Source organism: Trachinotus anak, unplaced genomic scaffold (genome assembly GCF_046630095.1).
Source record: "Trachinotus anak isolate AG129_WGS33_773 ecotype Australia unplaced genomic scaffold, CSIRO_AGI_Tana_v1 ptg000021l, whole genome shotgun sequence".
Classification (NCBI taxonomy): Eukaryota; Metazoa; Chordata; class Actinopteri; order Carangiformes; family Carangidae; genus Trachinotus; species Trachinotus anak.
In genome coordinates, this window is record NW_027273872.1 from 13,117,646 (window position 1) to 13,125,550 (window position 7,905).

Genomic DNA, 7,905 nt, shown 5'->3' on the forward strand with positions numbered 1-7,905 from the left:
TGTTTATTTTGTCTTCAGTAGGAACCAATGTGCTCAGAGCTAAGGAGGGAAGTCAGGAAGTGAGCTCCCTCCTATAATTAAACTGTAGAGAGAAATATAGAATAACACCAGACTGATCATTTAATTCCAATCAAACAGAATTGTTGAAGTTCCGTTTTCAACAACTTTGCTGTTTTTTCGATCACTGTTAAGCTGATGTCAATTAATCACAGCATTTCCTACACAGTTGTTTCAAATTAAAGGCCTACCAGCTGCTTAGAGGATGTAATCCCTCCCTCCTCCTGTGCTTTTATTTTGAGACATCTGCAGAAAGGTTTCACTGACAGCAGATTAAATGGCCATTTAAAAAAAACTGCAAAGTAGAAGGGAATTCAATTATAGTTCTGGTGTAATTTCCCCACAGTATTCTTGGTGACCTCTTTTTTAAATTCTTTTTTGTGTCCACCAGTTTAATACTGTAACATAAACCGAAGTCCTTCTTGAACAGAATTTGACTCTGTAATTCTGGTTCACCAACAAACTGAGGGAAACTGAGCTGCACTGAAATGATCTGAACAGACTTCATATTCAGGTCTGTTCACTCAGGTCGTCCTGAGGTCACAGGTTTGAGTCCTCGTAGAGGAATAAGTATCACATGAACTCCTCTGATCTGGTTTTCATTCCCGACTTGAGTCTCCGTCTCTAAACATGCAGCAGTCAGTCTGACAGGACCCATCCAGGGAATCACTGCGTTAGTTTAAGAGGTGAGGAGGAGGAGGAGGAGGAGGTGGCGTCAGCCTGTTCAGGTTTCAGGAGTGCAGTGAGAGAGCAGAGCAGCTGTTCAGGATTCTGGATCAGGATTGAGTCTCGTTTTCATGTGTCAGCAATCACAGAGTGGACTGTGTTATTTCGCTGGAGGGCACTTGGCATCTCCTGAGCGTTAAAGTGGGTCTGGAAAGTGGCCCAGAGATCAGAACCATAAACACATTACGGAGAGGCAGCAGGAAGGTCCACCGGCTGCTCTCAAACTATTTCACGCTTCACGTCCACATTTCTGCTCAGTCGCTGCTGGACGCTCCAGTTTGTGTTGGAAGCTGCTTCTCTCTGCGGCCCTCTGGCTCAGGTTCCTGGATGGTTTGATGGTGGGAGGGGGCACCACAAAAGCCCCTTACTCTCCCGTTTATTCTCCCTTGGCCTCCTGACTCAGCCTGTTCAGGATCTGGTTCAAACTGAGGAGCTGAGTCTGCATTGGCTGCAATTTGTCAAATCATGAGCAACATGGCCAAAAGTATATGGACAGCAGTGTTCAGATGTTTAACAGCTTATGTTAAGTGATTTTAGGGGGTTTTATATCTGGTTGTAAAAACAAAAATTATCACATTAATATTCTTCATCCTAAGAGGTCACTCATTTCAAAACTAAGGTGCTAATTTAAAGCCTCAATTAATGGCGTTTAAGAAGTTTTAATGGGATTTTAACAGGGATTCAAGTGGTTTTTGAAGCATAAGAAAACTCTCCTTATTTACCAAATAAAATTTACTGCAAGTGAATAAAATCTATCTATTGTAGGTATAAATTAAGGGCTGTGAATTATGCCCTTAAATTTCAACTCATAGTGTTTAAAATTTAACCATTTAATGGTGTCTGTGGTTTGTTCCTGTGTCTTTGGACCATTTGGTGTCATATTAGTTTGATTTATTTTCATTGTAACTTTCATGATGTCTGAGATAATAAAAACAATAAAAGTCTCCTCTCTGTCTGACGGGTGAGTTTAAACATGGTCTGATGGGAACAGGGAACGTCCTTCAGCATCACAATATTTCTGTCTCACCTGTCAATCTTAAATGCAGACTTTTTCTCAGAGGGGGTGGGGATGTGGGGTTCAGAGGTTTCAGTGCAGAGCTCCGTTTCTAATCCTGTTGTCAATCTCTCTGTGTGATGGTGGTGTGGGGGGGGGGGTGTCCTCAGCAGGATTGTCTAACCTCTGTCCAGGGGAGGCCCGTCCAACACGTTAATTCCTCTATTGACAGATGTCCAATCAGAGCAGGCGGCAGCACCAGGCCTGCATGTTAAAGAGCTGCAGGACAGGCCGAGGACAAACGGACGCTTCATCAACATCCTGCTTCAGTCAATAACTTCACACATGAACTCACTAACACACTGACTTCTACTGAGAGGACAGAGACTGAGCAGATCTGCACAGAGCTTTATTTTTAAAGATCAGATTTCTAATTCACAAATGCTGTTGGCTCAAAGTCAAAGCTTTTTTAATTTCTTAAAAAATAAATTCAAATAAATACAGTTTTAAAAGAAATAATTTTTCTAAATGCAACAACAAAGGTTTTCAAAATGAAAACTTGAGCCTGTGTAGCGTCGTCTTCAGGGGAGCTCATTTAGTTTGCTTCATATGCTTAACTGAACTGGAGGAATCATCAGTCATGATGTACCTGTAGCGAAAGAAATGACTTAGTTCAACCAAAACGTGATGTCCAGCACCATCAAACCCATCAACATGCTGAGTAATTAATTTTAGTTCATTTTAGTTAATCCCAACAGACATAGACCGAAAATCTCTAAAGGTCCATATAGTCCATGTGTTTTTCTATGATAAATCAGGCCTAGGTTTTACATTAATACTGTGAAAGACTGCTCAGTCCACAGAGAGATGCACACAGCCTGTATTCAGAAACTGAGCCTTAAAACGAGATGTCAGGACTTCTGTAACTTTCTGACATCACAACAAAGCACTCACTGCTCTCGGTCATGCCCCAAGCCCCGCCCCCCTGGACCCATCATCCAGCCTTGCAGGATTTGGTTTCTCTGAGTGTTTTCCTGAAATCTACTATATTTTCATTGGCTCACAAAACAGTCGGCCAATCAGAAAAGAGGCTCTGAGCCTCTGACCTAAGAACTGACCTGTTCTTACAAGAGCTCCAGAGAGAAGGCTGAGAGAAGACTGAAATATATAATATGTCCTCGAATGGGTATCAACAGTTCAGATAAAACACAGAAGCAGAGTAAAATATGGACCTTTAAGTCTGTACATCCTCCTGGGAGTCTCACAGACTCACCTGCATTCAATACAGGACCGTGCTGACCCCATGTTTGTTATGCAACCTGTCCTTAGCTCCTGCACCTGAAATTTTTCAGTCTAATTGAACCACATGACATCAGCTCGTCCAAAGTGAGATTACATTATCTTCCCCTTCACCAACAATCAAAGCTGAGTGAGTGTTTGCTCCGAAGGCAGTGAAGTCGACAACGTCTGACGCTCCTGTGATTTTCTGTGCACAGTCCTACACCCAGCAGTTGTATCACACTGGCTTCTCAGATCAACACATCAACATGTATTTGACTACATCCTCTTCTGCCTGCCATACTCAGGAATTACCAAGAGGGGTCAAGAAACAGTTCCATGGCTGAGCAGCGACGACAAGCACCTGAAATCTTTCTTCAGGCCAAAAGACAGAAAGAGTGATTATACAAAGTGAGACAATCATGAAAAACTTCTCTAACTGTGGAGTTTTTCTTTCTTGTAAGCAAACCTATCAAACACAGGTGTAACCAATGACCTCATTAAATGCTGCAACAGACCAGTGATTTTCTTCAGAGTTGCTGTGATACTGGAGGTTTATTCAAAAACAAAAGTAAAATGTCAGGAACATGATGGAGAGTCTGACAGGAAAGAAAACAGACTCATCAAGAAAACGTTGGACAACTGAAAAAGATTGGGCGAAATTTAACTTTTCATTTTGCTTTTACACAACAGAAAAAGAAGTTCAATGATTTATCAACATATGATTTTTAATTATTCATTCATGTGAACAAATCCACTAAACAATAAACTGTCTAACAGGACGATGACTCAAGGACAATCTGATCTAAATGACCTGTTTGGATTTATTGCAGTTTATTTTTTACTTTTATCTATCGTGTTCCTTAGACAGAATAAAATGTTGTCAAACATTATGTTTAGTTAATTTTTGTGCATGATTTAGATTCTTAGTACAACTGAAGGATCTCTACAGACTATATATGAGCAACAGAAATAAGTGTTCTTTATAATCTGAGTGCCTCTTGTAGTTTCCACAGTTACATGTCACCAATGATAGAAATGGCAATCCATTTTATTTATGTAACACAAACCATCATACAAGCGGATTTTTACTGGAGAATAACATGTGAAACAAGTAAGGAGCATGTTGATGGAACTGCTCGGTGGATATTTTAGAAATTTTCTTCCCTCCCCACCCACCCACACCCCCTCCACAGATTCCTTCTTTGTCCACATGAACTTCCTCTGCCGACCCTGTTCGGTCACCAGAAGATTTTCTGCCAGTTTTCTGACTGAACCTCATTTGGCTGCCGGATCAGAAATATTTAGAGGAATTTCTGCCAGATTTTTCCCAGGAATCATTTCATGTGGTGAGCCTCCCGCCTGCTCCCTGATCCAGTTTACTGTTTTCCCATGACACGTTTCCCTGCGTGGTTTCAGTCGCTGCCAGGATGCGTAGGACGAGGGGATGGAGCCTCAGCTCCGACATGAAGGAGAGAGAGTCGAAGGTTTCAGAGATTCAAGAGCAGAAAGCCCAGAAGGTCACAGAAATCAGACATATTATCAGTTCTTTAATCAATGACATCAAATCTGAAGAAAAGTCCTTTTATACAGAGAAGAACTTCAAAAAAATCATGAAAGTCTTTAGTGTTCAGTCAGTCTGACAGTATTGTTCAATGGCTTTGGTTCTGCTCTTACAAAAATCCCAACTCAAGGTCCACTGACTGTCTTTTTCTGGAGCTCCTGACCACACAGAGAAGCAGTTAGTCAACTTGAGATGGACTCTTGTCTGGCTTTTTTCTGGGTTGTCTGTCTGTCCATCTCGTTCTCGTCAACGTGATATCTCAGTGATGTCTTGAAGAAAATTTCTTCAAATGTGGCACAAATGTTCATCTGGACTCAAAGACAAATTGATTAGATTTTGATCAAAAGTCAAGGTCATTGTAACCACACAAAACATTTTTTAGCCATAACTCAAGACTTCACACAAATGGTAAATATTTTATATGACAGAGATGTAACCTGAAACTAGTCTGAGTAGAGGAGGCAGTAATTCTAGTTTGTTTTTGTGCTTTCATCAGCTTTTTCATCAGTATTGCTTGTACTTGATTTATTTTTCTTTCAGTAAAAAGTGTCATAATTCAGCCAAAATCTGTCAAAATGTCCGAACACCATAACTCAAATTCTAACAATGGAACAAAAGCTTGTGGACATAATTGAATGAAGCATTGGCAGCACATTAAAGTTCACATTTTACCAGATTTAGTCTAAAACAGGTAAAGGAGATTTTAAACATTGTGATGTACACATTGAGAATCAAACATTTATCTGAAGAACCTCAACCTGCATTGGCTCAAACAACAAATCAGAGTGACCTACACACATGTGAAGAATCACCTGATTAGATCCAGTCCAGGTCCAGGTTTCTCTCATTAGGAAACTAAATAGAGGATATTCCTTCTTTTCTTTCTTTTTCTTTCTCTTTTTCCTTCCCTTCCTGTCTCTGTTTCTTCTTGTGGATGAGCTGTAGTTGATTGTAGAATGTTCGTCAAATGTTAAATGTTAAAAGACAAACGAGAACTTCACTGACGAAACAATGATTTTAAATCAGGAAAATAAGCCAACAACATTATGAATCTGATCCGATATTTCACGACAACTTTCACTGCCAGAGTCATGAAATAATTACAACCACAAACTGAGCAAAATGAAGATCCTCCACAAACCTCTCTCCAGTATCTTTAACTACCCCTGTGCAATATCCCCTTTTTACTCATTCTTTGTATTTAAAAAACTTCCACTCAGGTAGTGAACCTGAATTTTGTTGTATATCCAGTACAGTGACAATAAAGAAACTCTAGAGAGCTCTCATTCTGAAGAGACAAATTGACACCAGCCTCCCTCAGAGAGTTTGTTCCTCTTTATGCTGCAGTTTATCCTCAATGACTGAAAAATATGTAAATGAATAAAAACATGAGGACAAATGTTCCATTTTCAGACAAAAACATTTCAATTAGCAGATGAACAAAAGGCCACAGAAACATGTAAATACAGTGATTGTTCTGTCAGAGGCTCTTTATCAGCTGGTTCTGTCAGACTGTGAGACGGAGAGAAAATAAAGATTATAACCTCCGTTCACAGGAGGAGGTGAGAGAGCGGCTGTCAGAGACTGAATTATCCTGTAAGACAAGTGTTGGAGCAGAGAGGGAAATAATTACTGCTGCAGTAATAAGCAGCAGAGTCTTAATAGGATTCAGAGTTTGTTTGGAGCTCAGTTAATGTGTCTATTATTAGAGCTGAGATATTGAATCGGTTGCATGTTTTCAGGATAATTGTCTTCGCTGCCTCACTGTGCTCCAGTAATAGGATGTAATAATGATCATCACACTGTGTGGATGAAGCCACCATGTAAAGCACTTAGACAAGACACGGTTACGGATGTCTCACACACACATAGAAAACACACAGTGTTGGGACACAGCTCTGACTTATGGATGATCACACTCATCTCAATATATTCAAATTTCACACAGCAGCACAAACACAGAACCACTATAAACACAAATCTCAGGTCAGCTCACTCTCACAAGGCAAATGCAGATTAACTGTTGCTATATTTATTTCAATTCATGTGTTGAGGTAATTTCACACCAAAACCAAATCTACCATCCCTACAAAATCAGCAGGTAGTTCAATCTGTTTCTGCTGATTGACACTGTTAGTCGTCATTTCTTCAAAATTTCTGTCAGAGATGAGCATTTAAAAAACTGTAAAAGTCATCAAAAGATGTTAACGTTTGTGAATCAGCAGCGTCCTGCTGTTATTTAGTGAATGATGTGAGACTGAGGTCACAGGTACAATAAGAGCTGTTACATGAAGGCGACACAACAAGTATTTAACAACTCGATGATCTGAACTCGAACCTGCAGTCACTCATCAGCCTGAACCCAACTTCTTCTTTTTTTTCCATCGTTAAGAAGGAAGAAAAGTGAAATATCAACATAGCGTTGAGTTTGAGCTTGGGGGCTTCATCACAGACCAGAACATCAATGATACACAACCAGTCCTCCAGCCAGTTCAAAGATCAACCCTCTGATATGACCCATATGAATATCTTCTGAAATTGCACCCATATGGCAGCATGCTTACCAGTTGTCATAGTTACAATAATAAACACGTGGACTGTCCCAACAACAGTGTGCCTACCTTTGTCGCCATGGTTATTATAGTAACAGTCATAGCTTGGTTAGGTTTAGGAAAAGTTGCCCGCCATCGTGATTTGGGTTAAAATAAGTACTTTCTTAACATTAGATGATCTTTGTTGTCATGGTTGCAAAAATAACAATGAACTGTCATGGAGAATAGAAACAAAACAAACTGCAACTTTCACATGTGAATCACATTCCTGTTTTGTTGACCTATCCATCCACCCCAACCTCCTCCTGACGTGGACTTTGTCGCTCCATAAACTACTTCACCCCACTTTTTCATTTGCTCCTGTCATAATTACTATGATCACTAGATGTCGCCTAGCAACAAAACCTAACTATGGGTTATACTAACCTGCTGCACAGACGACCTATTGGCTTGTTTTTTACGAGACAGGTCATATACACACACCTGTGAATGACTCACCAAATCCTCTCAAGGACCTCTACAGTGTCCTCTAGCATCACTGAAACCACTCCAGAACCCTAACCTTAAACCTGGGTCTCTCCCAGATGATCTTTAGCAATCTTTAGGACCTTTAGAACCTTGTCCAGGACTTTAAAACCTTCTCAAAGACCCCTGAAACTCTCTCAAAACTCTATGTTACTCTGTAATCTATTTGAGTACTTGTTTATGGACCCCTAAGGCCCATTCAAGGGTTC

General features: G+C 40.3%; 1 long non-coding RNA gene across 1 annotated transcript; it reads right to left on the reverse strand.

Moving 5' to 3' along the window:
* Window positions 1–1,576: 1,576 nt before the first annotated feature.
* Window positions 1,577–7,581, reverse strand: LOC139605920 (uncharacterized). The gene is made up of 3 exons (XR_011684502.1): window positions 7,241–7,581; window positions 5,432–5,558; window positions 1,577–4,927 (listed from the first exon to the last, which is right to left on the reverse strand). It is a non-coding gene; the product is annotated as an uncharacterized lncRNA (long non-coding RNA).
* Between the last annotated feature and the right edge of the window lie 324 nt (window positions 7,582–7,905).